The 24,444-nt window shown below is 46.0% G+C and overlaps 1 long non-coding RNA gene across 2 annotated transcripts in view; it reads right to left on the reverse strand.

Moving 5' to 3' along the window:
* LOC140458548 (uncharacterized) overlaps positions 1-24,444 on the reverse strand; it is a 90,968-nt gene that overhangs the window by 47,957 nt on the left and 18,567 nt on the right. The window contains exons 2-5 of one of the 2 annotated variants that reach the window (XR_011953516.1): positions 21,196-21,324; positions 17,863-17,945; positions 12,105-12,185; positions 8,283-8,387 (exon numbers count right to left, since the gene is read on the reverse strand). This is a non-coding gene — a long non-coding RNA (uncharacterized lncRNA). The remainder of the gene's footprint in view (positions 1-8,282; positions 8,388-12,104; positions 12,186-17,862; positions 17,946-21,195; positions 21,325-24,444) is intronic. The other variant, XR_011953517.1, reaches the window with a different exon arrangement.

Consider the following 24,444-nt stretch of genomic DNA (forward strand, 5'->3'; position numbering starts at 1 on the left):
GATCCTGCAGTCCAAGGTCTCTTTGTTGCGCAAACGTCTTCAGGGCCTTGCCATTCAGTGTACAAGTCCTGCCCTGATTTGCTTTTCCAAAATGCAGCACCTCACATTTCTCTAAATGAAACCCCATCTGATGAATATCTCATTGTAATCTGAGGTAACCTTCTTCATTATCCACAATACCTCCAATTTTGTATGACCTGCAAACTCATTTATGATACCAAATCATTTAAATGAATGATGAAACAAATCCCGAAATAAACATCCATTTCTCGGAGTTTGAATGTGCTCTGTGTAAATCCTGCCCAATGACTCTGTACCAGAGAAAGGCTGCACATGCGCCTGGCTGCACCTTGCCCCCTACAAAGCTGGCGGCTCCACACGTGTCCAGTGAATTTTTGCCCCAAATAAAGATGGCGGCGCGCACCCATGCCTGCAGCCACACTGAGGCAATTCACCGTTTACTGAAAACAAGAGACTGGGACGTGTTTTCCGACGTGCACAGTTTGTTTGTAAAACCTCTCCGCTCATACAGAATCGCTCTCACCTCCTGCGGTTCCACAGACAGCCTTGATGATTTTTGTGGGTACCCATTCTCTGCCTGCTTACTCATTTGTCCTGAATGTTTTTGTACAATCACTTTGGATTCTCCTTAAACCTATTTCCTAAAGCTATCTCATGTCCCCTTTTTGCCCTCCTGGTTTACCTCGAGTCTCCTCCTACTGCCCCTATACTCCTCTAGGGATTCACACAAAAACAGCTCTCTGTACCTGCCATATGCCTCCTTCATTTTCTTGACCAGGCCCTCAATTTCTTCCGATAGACAGCATTCCCTACACCTTCCAGCCTTGGCCTTAACAGGAACATACTGTCTTTGTACTCTTGTTGTCGCAGGCCTATGGAAGCAATGGCAGATGAGGACAGAGATGCAATCATTCCCAGTAAAGAGGTAATATTGGGAAAGTTAACAGCCTAAAGGTAGATGGGTCTCCTGGCTCTAATGGATTGCATCCCAGGGAGTAAAGTAGATGGCGGGGGTAGTGGTTGGAGGGGGTGGTGAATAACAAATAGACTTGTGATAATTCACTTAAAATTTGTTGGATTCTGGGATGGTTTTGAAAGACTGGAAGCTGCAAATGTGGTGCCACTATTTTTCAAAAAGGACCGGTTAGCTTAACTTCTGAGGGGAGAAAATGCTTGAATCTCTTAAGGAAGTAGTGGTGAGTTATCTGGGTAGAAATTGTCTCATTTTGCAAAAACAGCATGGATTCATGAAAGGCAGGTCACGTTTAAGGTTTTACTGGTATTATTTGAGGATACAATGAGCGCATTGGACAAAGTGGACTTGGTGGATGTGGTGTATCTGGATTTCCAGAAGGTATTCGATAAGTTGCCACACAAAAGGCTGCTGTATAAGGTAAAGATGCACAGCCTGAGACCCGGGTTCAATTCCCGCCTCAGGCGACTGACTGTGTGGAGTTTGCACATTCTCCCCGTGTCTGCATGGGTTTCCTCCGGGTGCTCCGGTTTCCTCCCACAGTCCAAAGATGTGCAGGCCAGGTGAATTGGCTATGCTAAATTGCCCATAGTGTTAGGTAAGGTGTAGATATAGATGTAGGGGTATGGGTGGGTTACGCTTCGGCGGGGCGGTTTGGACTTGTTGGGCCGAAGGGCCTGTTTCCACACTGTAAGTAATCTAATCTAATCTAATCTAATTATGGGTAATGTATTATCATTGATACAGGATCGGTTAACCAACAAAAAATAAAGAATGGGGATAAATGGGTGTTTGGATTAGTGTTGGCACTACAACTGTTTGCAATTTACACAAATGTTTTGGAGTTGAGGACCAAGTGTACGGTGTCAGAGTTCATATTTGATACAAAGATGAGGTAGAGCAATGTCTGCAGAGGCCACTGTCAGTCTGCACAGGGATACAGATAGGTTAAGTGAGTAGGTAAGGGTCTGGCAGATGGATGACAATGTTGGGATATGTGAGGTCATCCATTTTGGTCAGACTAACAGCTAACTGATGAAATGGTGAAAACATGCAGCAGGCTGCTGTGCACAGGGAGCTGGGTGTCCTTGTGCATGAATCACAGGAAGTTGGTTTGCAGGTGCAGCAGGTAATTAAGGCAGTGAAGGGAATATTGTCCTTCATTGCTAGAGGGATGGTTCTGCTGTAGCTGTACAGGGTGCTGGGGAGGCCACACCTGGAGTACTGTGTACAGGTTTGGTCCCCTTACATTAGTAAGGATGTACTGGCACTGGAGGGAGTACAGAAGAGGTTCACTAGTTTGAGTTGGGAGTTGAGAGAATTGGTATATGTGGAGAGATTGAGAAAACTGGTTTGACAGTCATTGTAATTTAGAAGAATAGGAGGTTGGAGAGGAAAAAATAAAATTATGAAGGGAGTGGATAAGCTTGGAGCAGGGAGGCTATTTCCTCTGGGGGCGGGTCAAACTAGAGCATAACCTTAAAATAAGGGGGAGCAGGTTTAGGACTGAGTTCAGGAGGAGCTTCTTCAGCTAAAGGGTTGTGCATCTGTGGAATTCCCTGCCGAGTGCAGCATTTGACGTTATCAACTTGAATGCCTTTAAGGGAAAAGGTAGATTTGTGAACAGGAAAAGAATTAAGGGTTATGGTGAGAGAGCAGGAATGTGGAGCTGAGACCATGAAAAGCTCAGGCCTGATCTTATTGAATGGCAGAGCAGGCTTGAGGGGATAGATGAAAGTTCTTGCCTTGTGCCATCAAAATTGGCCTTTGTCCAATTCAGAACCTTAACGTTTAGATCTGGTGTATTATTTTCTGTAACAGCTGAAGAACCCGAGGCACTACGGAGGTAGTGCCTCCCACCCGCCCTCCTCCTCTAACCTAATAATAAGATCCGTTGTGGTAAGGAGGTAAGTGCCGAATTTTGCTTGTTGTATTCTTTAGACCCAGTTTTTTGTTTAAAATTAAGGTTAGCTTTAGAGGGATGGCAGTGAAGGCAGTGCAATGTTCCTCCTGCAACATGTATGAGGTGAGGGATGCCATGGACGTCCCTGCTGATTACACTTGCAGGAAGTGCACCCATCTCCAGCTCCTCCAAGACCGTGTTAGGGAACTGGAGCTGGAGTTGGATGAACTTCGGATCATTCGGGAGGCAGAGGGGGTCATAGATCGGAGCTATAGGGAAGTAGTAACTCCAAAGATGGCAGATAGATGGGTGACAGTGAGGGGGACTGGGAGGAAGCAGCCAGTGCAGGGACCCCCTGTGGTCGTTCCCCTCAAGAACAAGTATACCGTTTTGGATACTTGTGGGGGGGACGACTTACCAGGGGTAAGCAATGGGGTTCAGGCCTCTGGCACGGAGCCTGTCCCCGCTACTCAGAAGGGAAGGGTGGAGAAGAGCAGAGCAATAATAATTGGGGACTCGATAGTTCGGGGCACAGATAGGCGGTTTTGTGGGAACGAGAGAGACTCACGTTTGGTGTGTTGCCTCCCAGGTGCAAGGGTACGTGATGTCTCTGATCGTGTTTTCCGGGTCCTTAAGGGGGAGGGGGAGCAGCCTGAAGTCGTGGTCCATATTGGCACCAATGACATAGGTAGGAGGAGTGCTGAGGATGTTAGATAGGCTTTTAGGGAGCTAGGTTGGAAGCTCAGAGTTAGAACGAACAGAGTTGTTGTCTCTGGTTTGTTACCCGTGCCACGTGAGAGAGAGTCGAGGAATAGGGAGAGAGAAGAGTTAAATGCGTGGCTACAGGGATGGTGCAGGAGGGAGGGATTTCGGTACTTGGATAACTGGGGTTCTTTCTGGGGAAGGTGGGACCTCTATAAACAGGATGGTCTGCACCTGAACCTGAGGGGCACCAGTATCCTTGGGGGGAGGTTTGCTAGTGCTCTTGGGGGGGGTTTAAACTAACTCTGCAGGGGCATGGGAACCCAGACTGTAGCGTTAGGGTGCAGGACCTGGAGTGTAGGGAGGTTAGGAATATGGCATCAATCTTAAAGGAGGGTGCCTGTAAACAGAAGAGTGGCTTGAAGTGTGTATACTTTAATGCCAGAAGTATACGAAATAAGGTAGGTGAACTCGCAGCGTGGGTTGGTACCTGGGACTTCGATGTTGTGGCTATTACGGAGACGTGGCTAGATCAGGGACAGGATTGGCTGTTGCAGGTTCCAGGGTTTAAATGTTTTAGTCGGGTCAGAGGTGGGGGCAAAAGAGGGGGGGGTGTGGCTTTGCTTGTCAAAGATAGTATTACAGCGGTGGAAAGGAAGATGGACGAAGATTTGCCATCTGAGGTAGTTTGGGTTGAGGTTAGGAACAGGAGAGGTGAGGTCACCCTGTTAGGAGTCTTTTACAGGCCTCCTAATAGTCCTAGAATCGTTGAAGAAAGGATTGCGAAGATGATTCAGGAGAAGAGTGACAGTAATAGGGTGATTGTTATGGGAGACTTTAACTTTCCTGATATTGATTGGGAAAGCTATAGCTCAAGTTCGTTAGATGGGTCAGTGTTTGTGCAATGTGTGCAGGAGAGTTTCCTGACACAATATGTAGATAAGCCAACACGAGGTGAGGCCATACTGGATTTGGTTCTGGGTAACGAACCAGGCCAGGTATTAGAACTAGAGGTAGGTGAGCACTTTGGGGACAGTGACCACAATTCGGTGATTTTTACTCCAGTGATGGAGAGGGATAAGTGTGTACTACAGGGCAAGAGTTATAGCTGGGGGCAGGGAAATTATGATGCGTTGAGGCATGACTTAGGATGTGTGGATTGGAAAAGTAGATTCCAAGGCAAGAGCGTAATTGATATGTGGAACTTGTTCAAGGAGCAACTATTGAGTGTCCTTGATAAATACGTACCTATCAGGCAGGGAGGAAAGGGTCGTGTGAGGGAGCCGTGGTTTAATAAGGAGTTGGAATCCCTTGTTAAATGGAAGAGGGCGGCCTTTGTAAAGATGAGGCGTGAAGGTTCAATAGGGGCAATTGAGAGTTATAAGGTAGCCCGGAAGGACCTGAAGAGAGAGCTAAGAGCAGCGAGGAGGGGACATGAAAGGTCCTTAGTTGGTAGGATGAGGGAAAACCCTAAGGCTTTCTATAGGTATGTTAGGAATAAAAGAATGACTAGGGAAGGAATAGGTCCAATCAAGGATAGTAATGGGAAGTTGCGTGTGGAGGCTGAAGAGATTGGGGAGGCGCTGAATGAATACTTTTCGTCAGTATTCACTCAGGAACAGGACATTGTTGTCGATATGAATACTGAGGCACGAATAAGTAGAATGGATGGCTTTGAGATATGTAGAGAAGAGGTGTTGGAAATTCTGGCAAGGGTGAAAATAGATAAGTCCCCTGGGCCTGATGGCATTTATCCTAGGATTCTCTGGGAAGCAAGGGAGGAGATTGCAGAGCCATTGGCCTTGATTTTTGTGTCCTCTTTGTCGACAGGAGTAGTGCCAGAGGACTGGAGGCTAGCAAACGTGGTTCCCTTGTTCAAGAAGGGGAGTAGGGATAATCCTAGTAACTATAGGCCAGTGAGTCTCACTTCTGTTGTGGGCAAAGTCTTAGAGAGAATTGTAAGGGATAGGATTTATGCACATCTGGATAAGAATGATATGATCAAGGATAGTCAGCATGGTTTTGTGAAGGGCAGGTCGTGCCTCACAAACCTTATTGAATTCTTTGAGAAGGTGACTAAGGAGGTAGATGAGGGGAAAGCGGTAGATGTGGTATATATGGATTTTAGTAAGGCGTTTGATAAGGTCCCCCATGGTAGGCTACTGCAGAAAATATAGAGATATGGCATTGAGGGTGAGTTGGAGGTTTGGATTAGGAATTGGCTCTCTGGAAGAAGACAGAGGGTAGTAGTTGATGGCAAAGGTTCATCTTGGAGTGCCGTCACTAGCGGTGTTCCGCAAGGATCTGTTTTGGGACCATTGCTGTTTGTCATTTTTATAAATGACCTGGAGGAAGGGTTAGAAGGTTGGGTGAGCAAGTTTGCGGATGATACGAAAGTCGGAGGAGTTGTAGACAGTGAGGAAGGATATGGCAGGTTACAGCGGGATATAGAGAAGCTGCAGAGCTGGGCAGAAAGGTGGCAAATGGAGTTCAATGTAGCTAAGTGTGAAGTGATTCACTTTGGTAAGAGTAATAAAAAGATGGATTACTGGGCTAATGGTAGACTACTTGGTAGTGTGGAAGAGCAGAGGGATCTTGGTGTCCATGTACACAGATCTCTGAAAGTTGCCACCCAGGTAAATAGTGCAGTGAAGAAGGCATATGGCGTACTGGCTTTTATTGGTAGAGGAATTGAGTTCCGGAGTCCTGAGGTCATGCTGCAGTTGTATAAGACTCTGGTGCGGCCGCATCTGGAATATTGTGTGCAGTTTTGGTCGCCATACTATAGGAAGGATGTGGAGGCACTGGAACGGGTGCAGAGGAAGTTTACCAGGATGTTGCCTGGTATGGTAGGAAAATCCTATGAGGAAAGGCTGAGGCACTTGGGGTTGTTTTCATTGGAGAAAAGAAGGTTTAGGGGTGATTTGATAGAGGTGTACAAGATGATTAGGGGGTTAGATAGGGTTGACAGTGAGAACCTTTTTCCACGTATGGAGTCAGCTATTACAAGGGGGCATAGCTTTAAATTAAGGGGGGGTAGATATAGGACTGATGTTAGGGGTAGGTTCTTCACTCAGCGAGTCGTAAGTTCATGGAATGCCCTGCCAGTAGCAGTAGTGGACTCTCCCTCTTTATGGGTATTTAAACGGGCATTGGATAGGTATATGGAGGATAGTGGGTTAGTGTAGGTTAGGTGGGCTTTGATCGGCGCAACATCGAGGGCTGAAGGGCCTTTACTGTGCTGTATTCTTCTATGTTCTATGTTCTATATTTTAAAACTAGTAGAAATGTCAGAATTCCAAACTGTGTTTTCAGGTCATTCAGCCCATCATATTACTACTGACCCTGAGAGCCTCCAAACTTCCCCCTATAACATTGCATTTCCCAAGGCCACCCAACCTACACATCCCTGAACATTATGGGTAATTCAGCCTGCATAATCCCCCCAACGTGCACATCCCACAACACTGTGGGCAATTCAGCCTGGATAATCCAACCTACCCTACACATCTTTGGACTGTGGGAGGAAACCAGAGGACCCAGACGAGATCCATGCAGAAATCCCCAATAAGGTGATCACCCCTTTCTTATTTCCCAGTTCCACCTAAATACCTTCACTGGGCGTACTCCCAGGAATATCCTCCCTAAGCAAAAACATAATGCTGTCTCGAATCAAAAATGCCACTCCCCCTCCTTCCTTCTCCCCCTTTCTATTCTTCCTATAGAATCCATACCCTGGAACATTAAGCTGCCAGTCCTATCCATCCCTGAGTGATGCCTCTGTAATTGCTATAATATCCCAGTGCCATGTTCAAAACCATACCCTGAGCTCATCTGCTTTCCCTGTCAGGCCTCTTCTATTGAAGTAAATGCAGTGCAACTGCTCAGTCCGACTTCATTCTGTGCCTTGCCTTTGCCTGCCTTGACTATTTGACTTCTGAACTGTACCAGCCACAGACATATCTCTTTACTCACTATCTTCTTGGGTTTACACCCACTCCCTCACTGGTTTAATGCCTCCCGAGTATCACCAGCAAGTCTCCCTGCCTCGATATTAGACACCTTCCAATTCAGGTACAATCCATCCTTCTTATGAAGGTCAACTCTACTCCAGGAGATCACAACGATCCAAAAAACGTGAATCCTTTTCCCCTGCACCAGCTCCTTAGCCACTCATTAAGCACCTCCTCCTCCTCCTCTGTAATATGGACATTTTTCAAGATGTCACCATTTATTTCCCCACATTCTATATCTCCCATATACTTCTTCACAGTAAACACTGATGCAAAATACTTGTTTCCTATCTCGCTCATCGCCTGCAGCTCCACACAATGGCTGCCTTGCTGATCTTTGAGGGTCTCTATTTTCTCCCTAGTTAGCCTTTTGTTCCTCATGTATTTACAAAAGCCCTTTGGATTATCCTTAACCCGATGCGCCAAAGCTATCTCACGCCCCTTTTTTCCCTCCTGATTTCCCTTTTAATTATATTCGAAAATTTTTTGGATTGGAATAAATGCAAAATATAACATCCTGACAAAACAAACGAAGGTAGGACTTACACTCAATAAAAGTAGGGCCTTGAGCAGTGATGTGGGAACAAAGAGACTGAGAGCTTCACGTCTTTGAAGTTTGTGTTCCATGTAGACAGGGTGGTGAAGAAGGTGCTTTGCTTAGCACACCTACCTTCATTGTTCAGACCTTTGAGTCCAGGAGTTGGGACGTTATGTTGAGGATGTACAGGACGTTGGGGAGGCCTCTTCTGGAATACTCTGTCCAGTTCTGGTTGTGCTGTTATAGGAAGGATATTATTAAATTGGAGCAGGTTCAGAAGAGATTTACCAGCATGTTGCCATGAATGGAGGGATTGTGTTCTAAGGAGAGGCTGGATAGGCTGGGAATTTTTTTCACTGGCGTGCACGAGTTAAGGGGTGACCTTAACTGAGGTTTACAAAATCAGAAAGAGTGTAGATAAGGTGAATAGCTGGGGGAGAGGGAGATTCAAAACTCGGGTGCATTCGTTTTGAGAAGAAATGAGAAAGATTTGAGGGGAAAGACATTAGGGTTTTTTAAAAAAAATTTACACACTGGAATGAACTTCCAGAGAAAGTGGTAGCTGTGAATACAATTACAATATTTAAAAGACCTTAAATATTTGGATGGATGTGGACCAAGCGGAGGCAGGTACAATTAGTTCAGTTTGGAATTATGGTTGGCATGGACTGGGTGGACCACAGGGCCTGTTTCCTTGCTGTATAACATTATGACTCGAATCCTCACTAACTCTAAATTCCTCCATCCTCACAACTCTCCCAATCACTGTCACCTCATCCAGCCTCACAACTCTTCCTTATTTATAGAATTCCTCACCAGCCACAGAACGCTCCCTATCTCATGTCCTCCAGTTTCTCAAATCTCTGCGATATGTGCCTTTCTTTAGTTCCAGCCTTGAGGATGCCCTCATTCACTCCGATTGGTTGGAGGACAAACTGGTACGACCGGGTCCTCTAGTACTACCCTCTGCCCCATTGGCCTGCGCTGACATCAATCATCGGGGCCCATTGTGAGGTGAGTGGTGGGATCCTCCCTCTCTCTGCCCTGGGATGAGCTTCAACATTCACAGTCAATGGGGCAGTATCACAGAGCACAGGGGCTGGGGCTATTCGGCCCATTTGGGATGTACCCTCTCCCTCTGGAGATGCTGCAAATCTGTCCCAATTCCCTTCCCATTTGCCCATAGACCCCCAAATCTTCCCTTAAAAAGTAAAATTCCAAATCTGTTTATGAATAACTGCTGAGTCTGTCTCCAGCTGCCATTCAGACTGTTCCAGATACTCAGAACTTACTGAATAAAATAATGTTCACATATTCACATTATTTGCCAGTTACCTGAAAATAGTTACTCAAATTGTGACATTGTTAACAATTCCCCTCTCTCTGCAGATTAGAGATCCTAGAAACAAATTTGCACCTGGTCAAAGTCACTGCTTAACCTTCTCAGCTCCAAGGACAATTATCTGTGCTTCTGCTAGCTCTCCACAAAAGAGGAACACATCTTATTTTCATTTATTAGTGTCATAGAGATGTACAGCACAGAAACAGACCTTTGGTCCAATTGGTCCATGACAACGAGGAATCCTCAACAAATGGAACCCCATTTGCCAGCTATTGGTCCGTATCATTGGAAACTCTTCCTATTCACGTACCCAATCGGATGCCTTTCAAATGTTGTAAATGTATCAGCCTCCACTACTTCATCTGGCAGCTCATTCCACACATACACCACACACAGCTTGAAAACTTTGCCCCTTAGATCCGTTTTTAATCTTTGCCCTCTCAACATAAGCCCATGTGATCTTGTTTTGAACCCACATAACTTGGGGGAAAAGACCCTGGCTGTTCACCTTATCCATGCCCTTCATGATTTTATAAATCTCCATGAAGTCACCTCTCAGTCTTTGACTCTCCAGGGAAATTACCCCTAGCCTATTCACCCTCTCCCTGCAGCCCCAATCCTCTAACCCGAGCATCGTCTTTGTAAATCTTGTCTGAACTCTTTCAAGATTCACAATATCCTTTCCAGAACAGGGAATTTCAAACTTAAAACATATTTCCTGAAATGGCTTAATCAATGTCCTGTCCAACCACAATTTGACGTCCCAGCTTCTGTACTCAATGCATTGACCAATAAATATAAGCATACCAAACACCACCTTCACTAGTCTGCCGACCTGCGACTCTACTTTCAAGGAACAATGAACCTGCACTCCATGGTCTCTATGTTCAGCAACATTCCCAAGTACTTTACCATGAAGTGTACAAGTCCTGCTCTGATTTGCCTTTCCAAAATCCAACAGCTTACATTTGTCTAAATTGAATCCAGTCTGCCATTCCTTGCTCCAATGGCCCATCTGGTCAAGATACTGTTGCATTCTGAACTAACCTTCTTCATTGTCCAATACAACTCCAATTTTGGTGTCTTCTGAAAACCCAATGCCCATATCTCATATATTCACATCCAATTCACTTATTTAAGGACCCAATATCCATTCCTGCAGCACTCTGCTGCTCATAGGCCTCCAGTCCGCAAAGCAACCCTCCACCACCACCCTCTGCCTCCTACCTTCAAGCCAGTTTTGTATCCAAATGTCTGGTTCTCCCAACAGTTTATGTTATCTAACTTTGCTAACCAGTCTGCTTTGTGGAACATCGTTCAGTGTCAATATAGACAACGTCCACAGTCTGCCTTCATCAATCATCTTTGTCACATCTTCAAAAAAACCTCAATCAAGTCAGAGAGAGAGAATTTCCCACACACAAAGTCATGTTGACTATCCCTAATCAATCCTCTTCTTTCCAAATACATGTAAATCCTGTCCCTCAGAATCCCTTCCACCAACTTACCTACCACTGACGTTAGGTTGACTGTTCTCTTGTTCCCTGGCCTTTCCTTACCACCTTTTTTAAATAATGGCACCCATCTTCCAGCACCTCACCTGTCACAAACAATGGTATAAATACCTCAGGGAGGGGCACTGCCACCACCTTCCTAGCTTTCCACAAATTTCTGGGATACACCTGATCAGGTCCCAGGGATTTATCCACCTTGCTACTATTTAAGACTTCCAGTACTTCCTACTCTGTAATATAGACACTTTTCAAGTTATCACTATTTATTTCTCCAAACTCTCCAGAATAGAATAGCATAGTATTTCTCCCACCTCCTGTTGTTCCATAGATGCCCTTGTTGATCATTAAGGGGTCCTATTCTGTGTCTGGTTATTATTTTATCCTTAATGTATTTGTAGAATCTCTTTGGATTCTCCTTAAACTATTTCCTAGAGATATTTCAAGTCCCCTTTTTGCTCTCCTGATTACTCTCGAGTATATTCCTGTAAAACGTGATCCTGTACTCCCAATTCCTCCGCCTCTGCCATATCTGCTCCCAGGAGAAGCAATTCCACTCCAGGACATCCCAGAAAGGTTTCCTCTTTCAAGGACCGCATTTACCTCCCATTTGATCAACAATGCACTCCAACGCATATCCTCCACTTCCTGTACCTCCGCCTTCCCCCCACCCCTCCAACCACAATAAGAATATAATCCCCCACTCCTCACCTGCCACCCATTAATCTCCATTAACCTCTGCTATGACCGCTACCTACAGTCAGACCCCACTACCAGGGATATATCTCCCTCTCCAGCCCTTTCTATCTTCCGCAGAGACCATGGGATCTTTGGTGCTGATGTGCTGCCCCATGGATATCTCAGTCACTCACCCTGCCAAATGGCCTAGCGAGATTATCACTAGATGGATAATCCAGACACCCAGATAACGTTCTGGGGCCCAGGGTTTGGATCCCGTCATGGCAGACAGTGGACTGTGAATTCAATAAAAATTTGGAATTAAGAATCTATTAAATACCATGAATCCATTGTTGATTATTGCAAAAAATAACCTCATCAGATTCACCAATATCCTTCAGGGAAGGAATCTGCCATCCTTACCTGGTCTGGCCTACATGTGACTCCAGACCCACAGCAATGACTCTTTACTGCCCTTTGGGCCCAGCCAGTGACACCCTCATCCTGTGAATGAATAACAAAGAAGGTCAAGTCTTGTACCCAACCATACTGTTCTTACAGATAAGTGATCTCTTCGTAAATTTGCTTCTCAACTCCCTGCTGACTATTGGGGAAGTGGGGGGGGGGGGGGGGGGGGTCAATAGTACCATCCCAATAAGGAGATCATCCCTTTCTTATTTCTCAGTTCCACCTGTATAACCTGCCTGGATGTACTCCCAGGAATACCCTCTTGAAGCCCAGCTGTGATGTTATCCCTTATCAAAAATTCCTCTCCCCCTGCTCTGTTGCCCCCTTTCTATCTTTGTTATAGCATCTATACAGTGAAACATTAAGCTGCTGGTCCTATCCATCATTAAGTCATGCTTCTGTAATTGCTATAATACCCCAGTGCGATGTTCAAAACCATCCCCCTGAGCTCCTCTGCCTGACCTATCGGGCCTCCTGCATTGAAATAAATGCAGTGTAGCTGCTCATTCTGTGCCTTGCCCTTGTCTGCCTTGACTGTTTGACATCTGAACTGTACCAGCGTCGGACTGAGCTCTTCCCTCACTCTCTCTCTCTGGGTTTACCCACATACCTTCACTGGTTTAATGCCTCCTGAATAGCACTAGCAACTGTTCCCTTCCAGTGCCAGTGCAATCCAACCTTCTGATGGAGGTCAATTCTACCCCACAAGAGATTCCAATGATCCAACAATGTGAACTCTTCTATTCCTATGTCATTGACAACAATAAACAACAGCCTCCCCTCAAAATGGTTATTCTCCCCTTTAAGAATATTCTGCTCCCTCTCTGAAACATCCTTATACAAAAATTACACATTCGAATAATAAACCTTACACTCATCAGGTCAGCATAAAAGGATTACATGACACATTGAAGGTTTGGGGAGACCTTTTGAGAGAATGCGATGATTCAAAGGAGAATATTTAAGCAGCAAATGGGATTGATCTGGAACACAATACTCACACACACAATGTGAATATCCAGATCCTGATATACTGAGTAATTCAATCAGAGTTTAGCAGAATATTTACTGAGATTACCATCTGAATGTCCACCTGTAATATCCCTTAATACAAGTTTATAAAATCTGTCACTATCAGTTCAAGTTAGAAACTCACACCATCCCCTCCTTGTGGCCCAGGATTACTGTACATATTACCCTTGAGGACATCAGCTGTCAACTCAGGGGGAAATCTGTGGGTTTCTAGGAGATTCCAACTTGAGATCTCATGTGACTGAACACAGCAGTTCTTTGACACATTGGAGAAAATGATCCAAGGGTCAGTGAGATATGGGGAACAAGAATGACTTTCTTTTCTTTCATTCCGTGCTGCCGCTCTGCCTCATCAATAAGACATGGGTGTGAAAGGCTAATGCCTAACGATGGGCAAGTTGTCTCCATCCTGACCAATGGGTAGGAAGATCCTCCCAATCACTCCAAAGCTTATCCCTAAAAAGATAGCAACTCTTTCTGCTTCCCACTGCCCAGGGCTCCCAGTAAATGTTTGTAAGAATGGGATGGGGGGGGGGGAGGAGAGGAATATCTCCTAGAAAAGGCATAACTGTAAAGGTCTAAGAGAATTATGAAGAGAGAGAGAGATGCACAGGAGAAGGAGGTAACAAGTTGCCAGATGGGGTGTAACTCGGGAAAATGGGAAGTTGCTCATTTTGGAGGAGATAATAAAAGAACAAAGTACTATTTAAATGGTGGAAACTGTAGAAAGCTGAACCACAAAGGGACCAGGGGTAATTGTTCAGGAAACACAGAAAGCTACCACACAGTTACAATAGGGAATCAGGAAGGGGAATCGAATGTTTTGTTTCAAAGGTTTTCAGTATTAGAGTTTGCGTCTCTACCTGAGAGTAACGTGTGACTGTGCTGGTGAGACCACCATATCTGCAGGAATGAGAGCAGATTTGGTCCCTTTAGAGAAGGAAATGTGTCACTTTATTGGAGGCATTTCAGGGAAGATTCAATGAGATGATCCCTGGTTTGGAGGGATTATCATTTAAATAAAGGCTGAAAAGGTTGGGACTCTACTCACTGGATTTTGGAGAAAGAGAGGTGATCTCATTGAGACAGATGGGATTCTTAAGGGGTTTGACAAGATAAATACTGAGAGGATGTGTCCGAGGGTAAATACTGAGAGGGGAGTCTGAAACAAGATTCTGAGTTACAGAATCAAGAGTTCTGTCTTGGATTCAAGTTATGGAGAGAGATAGGTGCGCACAACAAGGAAGATTTTACAATTGGTGGAAGGGAAATTACGATGCTGTAAGACAGGATTTGAGAAGCATACGTTGGGAGCATAGGCTGTCAGGGAAGGATGTGGTGGAAATGTGGAACTTTTTCAAGGAGCAGATACGACGTGTCCTTGATATTATTGTACCTATCAGGCAGGAAAGAAATGGTCGTGTGAGGGAGCCTTGGTTGACGAGGGAGGTTGAATGTCTAGTAAAGAGGAAGAAGGAGGCTTACATAAGGTTGAGGAAACAAAGTTCAGACAGAGCAGTGGAGGGATACAGGATAGCCAGAAGGGACCTGAAGAAAGAGATTAGGAGAGCTAAGAGAGGGCATGAAAAATCCCTGGTGGATAGGATCAAGGATAACCCCAAGGCATTCTATGCGTATGTGAGAAACCTGAGAATGACGAGAACGAGGGTAGGTCCGATCAAGGACAGTGGTGGGAGACTGTGTATTGAGTCGGAAGAGATAGGAGAGGTCTTGAACAAGTACTTCTCTTCAGTATTTACGAACGAGAGGGACCGTATTGTTGAAGAGGTGAGTGTGAAACAGACTGATAAGCTAGAAGAGATACCTGTTAGGAAGGAAGATGTGTTGGACATTTTGAACAACTTGAGGATAGACAAGTCCCCCGGCCCTGACGGGATATATCCTAGGATTATGTGGGAAGCAAGAGAGGAAATTGCAGTACCGTTGGCAATGATCTTCTCGTCTTCACTGGCAACGGGGGTGGTACCAGGGGACTGGAGAGTAGCGAATGTTGTGCCCCTGTTCAAAAAAGGGAAGAGGGATAACCCCGGGAATTACAGGCCAGTTAGTCTTACTTCTGTGGTAGGCAAAGTAATGGAAAGGGTACTGAGGGATAGGATTTACGAGTATCTGGAAAGACACTGCTTGATTAGGGACAGCCAGCACGGATGTGTGAAGGGTAGGTCTTGCGTTACAAGTCTTATTGAATTCTTCGAGGAGGTGAACAAGCATGTGGATGAGGGAAGAGCAGTGGATGTAGTGTACATGGATTTTAGTAAGGCATTTAGATTAGATTAGATTAGATTACTTACAGTGTGGAAACAGGCCCTTCGGCCCAACAAGTCCACACCGCCCCGCCGAAGCGCAACCCACCCATACCCCTACATCTACCCCATACCTAACACTACAGGCAATTTAGCATGGCCAATTCACCTGACCTGCACATCTTTGGACTGTGGGAGGAAACCGGAGCACTCGGAAGAAACCCATGCAGACACGGGGAGAATGTGCAAACTCCACACAGTCAGTCGCCTGAGGGAGGAATTGAACCCAGCACCAGGTCTCTGGTGCTGTGAGGCAGCAGTGCTAACCACTGTGCCACCGTGCCGCCCCATGATAAGGTTCCCCATGGTAGGCTTATGCGGAAAGTCAGGAGGCATGGGATAGAGAGAAATTTGGCCAATTGGATAGAAAACTGGCTAACCGGTCGAAGGCAGAGAGTGGTGGTAGATGGTAAATATTCAGCCTGGAGCCCAGTTACAAGTGGAGTTCCGCAGGGTTCAGTTCTGGGTCCTCTGCTGTTTGTAATTTTTATTAATGACTTAGATGAGGGAGTCGAAGGGTGGGTCAGTAAATTTGCAGATGATACAAAGATAGGTGGAGTTGTGGACAGTGAGGAGGGCTGCAGAGGGACTTAGATATGATGCAGAGCTGGGCTGAGGAGTGGCAGATGGAGTTCAACCCTGCCAAGTGTGAGGTTGTCCATTTCGGAAGAACAAATAAGAATGCGGAATACAGGGTTAATGGTAGGGTTCTTAGTCAGGTGGAGGAACAGAGGGATCTTGGGGTCTATGTACATAGATCTTTGAATGTTGCCACTCAGGTGGATAGAGTTTGTAAGAAGGCCTATGGAGTATTATCGTTCATTAGCAGAGGGATTGAATTCAAGAGTCGTGAAGTGATGTTGCAGCTGTACAGGACTTTGGTTAGGCCACAGTTGGAGTACTGTGTGCAGTTTTGGTCGCCTCACTTTAGGAAAGATGTGGAAGCTTTGGAGAGGGTGCAGAGAAGATTTACCAGGATGTTGCCTGGAATGGAGAGTAGGTCGTACGAGGATAGGTTGAGAGTTCTCGGCCTTTTCTCGTTGGAACGGCGAAGGATGAGGGGTGACTTGATAGAGGTTTATAAGATGATCAGAGGAATAGATAGAGTAGACAGTCAGAAACTTTTTCCCCGGGTACAACAGAGTGTTACAAGGGGACATAAATTTAAGGTGAAGGGTGGAAGGTATGGGGAGATGTCAGGGGTGGGCTCTTTACCCAGAGAGTGGTGGGGGCATGGAATGCGCTGCCCGTGGGAGTGGTAGAGTCAGAATCATTGGCGACCTTTAAGCAGCATTTGGATAGGTACATGGATGGGTGCTTAATCTAGGTTAGAAGTTCGGCACAACATCGTGGGCCGAAGGGCCTGTTCTGTGCTGTATTGTTCTATGTTCTATGTTCTACAAGGGAACACAGACGCGGGTAAGGGGTTTCAGTAGCAATGGAGCTGGGGTGAGGTGGAGAAAAGCAACTTTTAAAAGATTGGATTTCCTGGTGCTGTGATTGTGTGGATGTCTGATCAGAAGGTCACCTTGGGGTCAGATAGAACAGCAATATTGTTGAGAGTGTCGTTCTGCCTCAGAGTTCCCAGTGGGAGGGAGGGGCTCAGCAGTAAGGCAATGGGTTTAACCTTGACAATGTTTCATTGGAGGAAATTGCAGCTAATTGAGTAGTGGGAATGTGATAAGCAGTTTGATAACTGAGTAACAGTGGAGTAATGGGAGAGGGATGATGGGGAGGGAGAGCTGGGCATCGTCAGTGTACATGTCAAACCTAACACAGTGTTTTTGGATGATATCACCTCCTGGCACTATGTACGTGAGATACAGGAGAGACCAAGGATGGATCATTGAGGGACACCAAATGCAAGGAATTCAGAAAGGAAAAGGAGAGTGGAGATGGAGCAGGGTTTTCCAACAACGGTGAGGTCAAATATTAGTTTTTCACAGAATGGGAGAGAAGGACATAACCAGAAAAGACCAACAGACAGAACAAGGAACAATATCTATAAATTGGCGAGGGGGAGTGATGAGGCGGCAGAAGAGGAAAGAGAGTTGGAAAGTGAGTTTAGCGAGATTAGGGTAAAGGGTCAAGGTGAGCTCTGATAAGGCTTGACAAGAGACTGGAGAAAGATGTAGGTTTAGGACAAAAACCAGGAACACCACGTGAGGCAGTTTGGCTCAGTGGGCTAGTGGGAGGGAGAGAAACAGCAGATCGGATTATCTCAGTCTTAGTGACAGGGAAACCCCATGTGCTCCTCACTCGTTGTTGGAGAGGAGGATGGAGGAGACAGGACGATGGACAGTGTTTTAGAAAGAAACAAAACCAGGGTTAGTGATATTTAAAATGAGTGAACAAACCTGATGTATTTAGCTTTTATCCAGAATATTAAAACAAACGGCTGAAGTCCTGATTCGAATCCCATCTTGGCAGATGGTGGAATCTGAATTCAAGAAAAAGAATAACGTACTAGAAATCTGAACTCCATGAAACCATTGTCAATGGCGAAAAAAATCCTGCCAACCTGACAGCGGCCCAGCCAGCTACTCACTGTACTAATCACTGCAAAGTCTCAACACAGGAATGAAACTGGATGGACCAGTTGGCAACTAACACGGTACCAGAAATTACAACCACAGAATCAGCTCTCTCGATGGTGCAACGTCCTCCTCACTAACCTATGGTTTTTGGTGCCAAAACGTGGAGAGCTGTCTCACAGACTAGTCAAGGAACAGCCTGACATAGTCATACTCACGGAATCATCCCTTACAAAGATAACCAGACACCACCATCACCATCCCTAGATATCGAGAGTGTGGTGCTGGAAAAGCACAGCAGGTCAGGCTGATGAAGGGCTTAGGCTTGAAACGTCGATTCTCCTGCTCCTCGGATGCTGCCTGACCGTTGTGCTTTTCCAGCACAAGACTCTTGACTCTGATCTCCGGCATCTGCAATCTTCACTTTCTCCTGAAATCTCTGATATGTCCTGTCCCACCGGCAGGACAGACCAGGCAGAGGTGGTGGCACAGTGGTGTACAGACAGGGAGGATTTGTCCTGGGAGTACACAGCATTGGCTCCGGAGACCAGTAGGTTTCATGGCTCCTGCTGATTACCACATACCATCCTCCCTTGGCTGATGGATCAGTTCTCCTTCATGTTGAACAACATTTGGAGGAAGCACTGAGGCAATAAAATGATGTCAAATGTACTCTGGGTACAGGATTTCAATGTCCATGATCGAGACTTGCTCTGCAACAGAATTACTGACTGAGCTGGCCAGGTCCTAAAGGGTATAGCTGCTCAACTGAGTCTGCAGCAGGTGGTGAGGGAACCAACAAGAGGGAAAAACATACTTGATCTCATTGTTATGAATTGACCAGCGGCAGATACATCTGTCCATGACAGTATCAGTACGAGCGACCATCACACATTCCTTTTGGAGACAAAGTCTTGCCTTAAAGTTGAGAAAAACCTCCATTGTGTTGAGTGACACTATCACCGTTCTAAATGGGACAGACTTTGAAGAGATGTAGGATCTCAAACTGGATATCTCGGAGGCACTGTGGGACATCAACAGCAGCAGAACTGTACTCCAGCACAATCTGTAAAGCTAAGTGATCCTACGTCCAGTGGAACAGATCGGAGCTCTGCAGTTCTGCCACACCCAGTTGTGAACGGTGATGGACAATTAAACAACTCACTGGAGGAGGCATCACAGATATCCCCACCCTTACTGATGGAGGGGCCTCACACATCCATTCACCAGATAAGATGACAGCATTTGCAGCAATCTGCAGCCAGAAGTGCAAAGTGGGATGATCCATCTCAGCCTTCTCCAGTGGTTTCCAACATCACAGATGCGAGTTTTAAGCCAGTTCGATTCAGTCTGAATAACATCAAGAAATGGTTAAATAGTGCAAAGGCTATGGGCCCTGCCAATATTCTGGCAATAATACTGATGGTTTGTGCTCCAGAACTTGCCACCCACCAAGCCAAGTACCACTCCAGCACTGGCATCTATCGACAATGTGGAACATTGCCCAGGGATGTTCAACACAAAAACACAGGGCAACCCAACCCAGGCAATTTCCATCTATCAGTCCACACTCGACCAACAGTAAAGTGATGGAAGATGTCATCAACAGGGCTACCAAGCAGCAGCTGCTCAACAACAGCCAGCTGAGCGACACTCATTTTAGGCTCCACCAGGGCCACTCAGCTCCTGATTGTGTTACTGCCCTGATTCACAACCTGACAACTAACTGAATCCCAGAGGTGAGGTGAGGTTGACAGCCCAGTCCCACTCCAAGATCACTAATTCTAGCTGATTCTACCCTTGTCTCAGCTCATATACTGAAACTCTCATCCGTTGTGTGTTATCTCCAGACTTCATTATCCAAACATACTCAGGGCCAGCTTCCAACATTCAATCTCCCTGTAATCTCAAGAAAGTCTAAATCTCTGCTTGTTGATTCATCAAAAGGCTCCTAATTAGAATCAACAGCATACAGCCATAGAGATGTACAGCATGGAAACAGACCCTTCGGTCCAACCCGTCCATGCCGACCAGATACCCCAACCCAATCTAGTCTCACCTGCCAGCACCTGGCCAATATCCCTCAATTTAAAATTCTCACACTTGATTTAATTCCTGGCTGTCATAGTCCCTAACTCCCTGCACCACACACACTTTGAGACCTGGACAACCCATTTTCTTCGAGACTCCAAACCATTTGTTAATTCATTACTTCACCTGTGTGGCTGTTTCTACACTTGCTGAAGCAGCATGGTCTGAAATTCGCAGCCAAAACCTCACAGGTCTGCTTTCCACCTTTAAGACATCCCTCAAAACCTGCTTTTTGGCAATGCTTTGGCAATGACCTAATATCTCCATCTCTGGCCTTATGTCTAAAGTTCTCAATAGGATTTTTGTGAAATTATAAGCATGATAATAAAAATACAAACTGTTGAGAGGGGGAATGAGAGCAAGGGGGTGAGAAAAGGGGAGAGAGGGGTAAGTGAGAGAGGGGGAAGAGAGCATAAGAGGGGAAGGGAGAGAGAGGGTGAGAGAGAGATGGGTTGAGAGTGAGGAGGGGTGAGAGAGAGGGGCGAGGGGGTGAGAGAGAGGGGCGAGTGAGTGAGAGAGGGGCGAGCGAGAGCGCGAGACCGAGGGGGGCAAGAGGGGGGGCAAGAGAGAGAGAGAGGTGCAAATGAGTGGGAGGGAGGGGAAGGAAATGAGACAGAGAGTCTGAGAGCAAGAGAGCGCACGAGAAGGGGACGAGAGAGAGCGAGAGTGAGAGAGAGAGAGAAAGATAGATATCGAGGAGGCAAAGCTGATAGGGAGAGATAGAGGGCAATCCAGTGATAGAGGGATGAGAGAGAGAGGGATGCGAGGGAGAGAGAAGTCGGGTGAGAGAGAGAGTTTGGGTGGAGAGTGAATGAGGGGGTGAGAGAGAAAGAGAGGGTGAGAAAGAAAGAATGAGAGTGAGGGGGTGAGAGAGAGAGTCAGAGAGAGATGTCTCAGGGAGGACCAGTACAGCAGAGGTGAAAGCAGGTCCCTCACAAGATGATGTGAATGAAGCCTAGAATGTTGCTTTTCCTTCCCCAGCTCTGTGTCTATGTCCTGTCTTCCAGGTCTGAATACAGAAGGTCACTAACCCCTCCCTGTGCTGTTTACTGTGAGTCATCTTACCGGCTGCAGGATTTACTGAAGGCTCCAGACCTCCCTCTTCATGTCTCTCTGACTGATCAACCGTCTTTGATGTGGTTATGGACGAGACAAGAGTTAGGAATTCGGCTGAGACAGGAACATCCTGATGACCTACAGGAGACAGAGAAACAGACAAAATGGGAAATTAGACTGATGCAGTGAGGGTTACACATGAAGAATGGCACTGAGTCCCACAGAGATCTGGAAAATCCCAGTCTCCATCCCTGGCCTGTGCTACTGTGTCTCTCTGGAATGGAGGATGCTGTTGGCTCAGGATCTGGAGTAGCTGCAAGAGTGAGAGACACTGACAGAGGCAGTAATTAGACCCACACAGTGAGGGATACCACATGGAGAGATACTGAGTGATATCACCAGAGTGCAGGAAGGTATCAGGATCACACAATGGTCATGATAAAAGGGTTGTGATTCATGGTGCACGGGGATCAGTACTCAGTGACAGGTGAGCTACGAGTGGGACAGGTGATGGCCTCGTGTTATTCTCACCCGACTGTTCATCCAGATGTTAATGCCGGTGTCCAGTATAACCATCTAACTGCTTAATATCCTTTTAGGATGGAAATCTGTTATAGGCAGCGGGTCTGGCCTACACATGATCCAGACCCAGAGTGATGGGGTTGACTCTAAACTGCTCTCTGTAATCATCCAGCAAGGCACTCAGCTCAAGGGCAGCTCGGGGTGGGCATGCGATGCTGGCCAGCCAGAGACAGCAACATCCCATGAGTGAATTAAACACAACACTGCTGGGAGCAGTGTCCTGGTCAACCATGTCGGTAAGCTTATGGACAGGACTTTAAACTGACAGAGAGGATGCAGGGCCAGGGTTCAGGTGAAAGGAGCTTTCCAAATCCAAACAGAAATGGCAATGTAGCTGAAGACAAGCAGAAAGGAACAGGGAGAGACAGAGTTTAACTGAAACTGCACATCAGTGACTTGGACTGTGACAAGAAATTGTGGAAAGAGTCAGTCGTAATGTTTTTTATTGGACTGGATAAAGTCTCTGCAATAAGGTGGATGGACTGGGGCACAGAGATAAATGAGATTTAGTGGTGACAGGGTGAACAAAAGGTGGAACATGAATATTTTATTGTACACCTTATTGAGGGGTGTCAGGGAGTTGAGGATTGGTGACCCTGACAGTAATGGTTAACAAAGGCATAACAGAGAAAGCATTTGGCCTCAGATGATGAAGCTGAATCAGTCCGAATGGAGATTCTGGGTAACACGTGTCAAAAACACAAGCAGGAGAACAGTTTAGAGGCTGCAAAACAGCATTTTATTGCTCATCCCTGTTCCACATTCCAATGTATTCCTGTGTAATACAAAGGCGCTGATAATTCTGGGAGACTTCAGTCTTTGTATAATCTGAGACAGTCACATCGGCAAAAGTGATGTTCTCCGAACTCCTCTTTGAATGTTTGTGTCAGTGTTTCTTTGAATAACACGTCGTGGAAACAGCCAGGGACGTGACTATCTCAGATCGACCGTTGGGTGATGACGCTGAGGGAAGGAGTAATGTCCCACTGAGATATCCTCTGGGAAATTGTAGTGTAGTGGAATTCAGCGAGATGATGGATTTTTAAAGTGACCATAAAGCACACCCAACAATCACAACCAAAGCCATTGACATGTGTTTGAGAGGGGAACTGACCAAGGTAAACAGGGGAAACAGTGAAGTGTATGGCTGGAAATGGACAGTGCAAAACATTTAGAGTCAGAGAGATGGACAGCACAGAAACAAGGCCTTCGGTGTCCAACTCATCCACGTCACCCACATATCCTAACATAATCTCGTCATATTTGCCAGCACTTGGCGCAAATCCCTCTCAACCCTTCCTGTTCGTATACCCATCCAGATGCCTGTTTAATACAGTAATTGTACCAGTCTCCACCACTTCATCTGGCAGGTCATTCCATACACACAACACCCTCCACATCAAAACGTTATCCCTTAGTTCCTTTTATATCTTTCCCCTCTCATCCTGAACCTAGGCCCTCCAGTTCTGGACTACCCCACCCCAGGGAAAAGACCTTGTCTGTTCAACCGAACCATGCCTCTCATAGCTTTATAAAGCTCCATATGGGTTACCCCTCGGCCTCAGACATTCCAGGGAAAACATCCCCAGCCCATTTAACTTTCGCTCAAATGCTCCAATCCTGTCAGCGTCTTTGCAAATCTTTTCTGAACCCTTTCAATTTATACAACATCATTCCGATAGGGAGGAGACTAGAATTGCACGCAATATGCCAAAACTGGCTTATCCAATGTCCTGTATAGCTACAACATGACCTCCCAACTCCTCTACTCAATGCACTGATTATTAAACACAAACATACCAAACTCCTTATTCACTATCCTATCAACCTACAATTCTCCTTTCAAGGAACAATGAACCTGCACTCCAAGGTCTCTTTGTTCAGAAACACTCCCTGGGACATTAACATTAAGTGGATCAGTCCTGCGAAGAGTTGCTTTCCCAAAATGCAGCACCTCCCATTTATCTAAATTAAACTCCATCTGCCACCCCTCAGCCCATTGGCCCATCAGTTCACCATCCCGTTGTAATGTGAAGTAACATTCTTCACTGTCCACTACCCCTCCAATTTTGGTGTCATCTGCAAACTTACTAACTATACCTGCTGTGTTCACATTCAAATCATTTATATCATTAATGGAAAGTAGTGGACGCAGCACCGATCCTTGTGGCACTCCAGTCGTCACAGGTCTCCAGTCTGAAAAAAACACCCTCCACAACCACCCTCTGTCTTCTACCTTCGTGCCAGTTCTGTATCCAAATAACTGGTTTTCCCTGTATTCGGTGAGATCTATCCTTGCTCTCCAATCTCCCATGTGGAAACATTTCGAACACCTTACTGAAGTCCAGATCACTCACATCCACCGCTCTGCCCTCATCAATCCTTTTGTTACTTCTTCAAAAAACTCAATATCTTGAGCCATGATTTCCCACGTACAAAGCAATGCTGACTATCCCCAATTAGACATTGCCTTTCTGAACACATGTAATTCCTGTCCCTCATGTATCCGTCTCTCAACGTGCCCACGACTGACGACAGGCGAACCAGTCTGTAGTTCCCTGGCTTGTCCTTACCACCCTTCTTAAACAGTGGCACCACGTTAGCCCAACCTCCAGTCTTCTGGCACCTCACCTGTGAATATCCATGATACAAATATCTCAGTAAGAGACCCAGCAA

Source organism: Chiloscyllium punctatum, chromosome 33 (genome assembly GCF_047496795.1).
Source record: "Chiloscyllium punctatum isolate Juve2018m chromosome 33, sChiPun1.3, whole genome shotgun sequence".
NCBI lineage: Eukaryota > Metazoa > Chordata > Chondrichthyes > Orectolobiformes > Hemiscylliidae > Chiloscyllium > Chiloscyllium punctatum.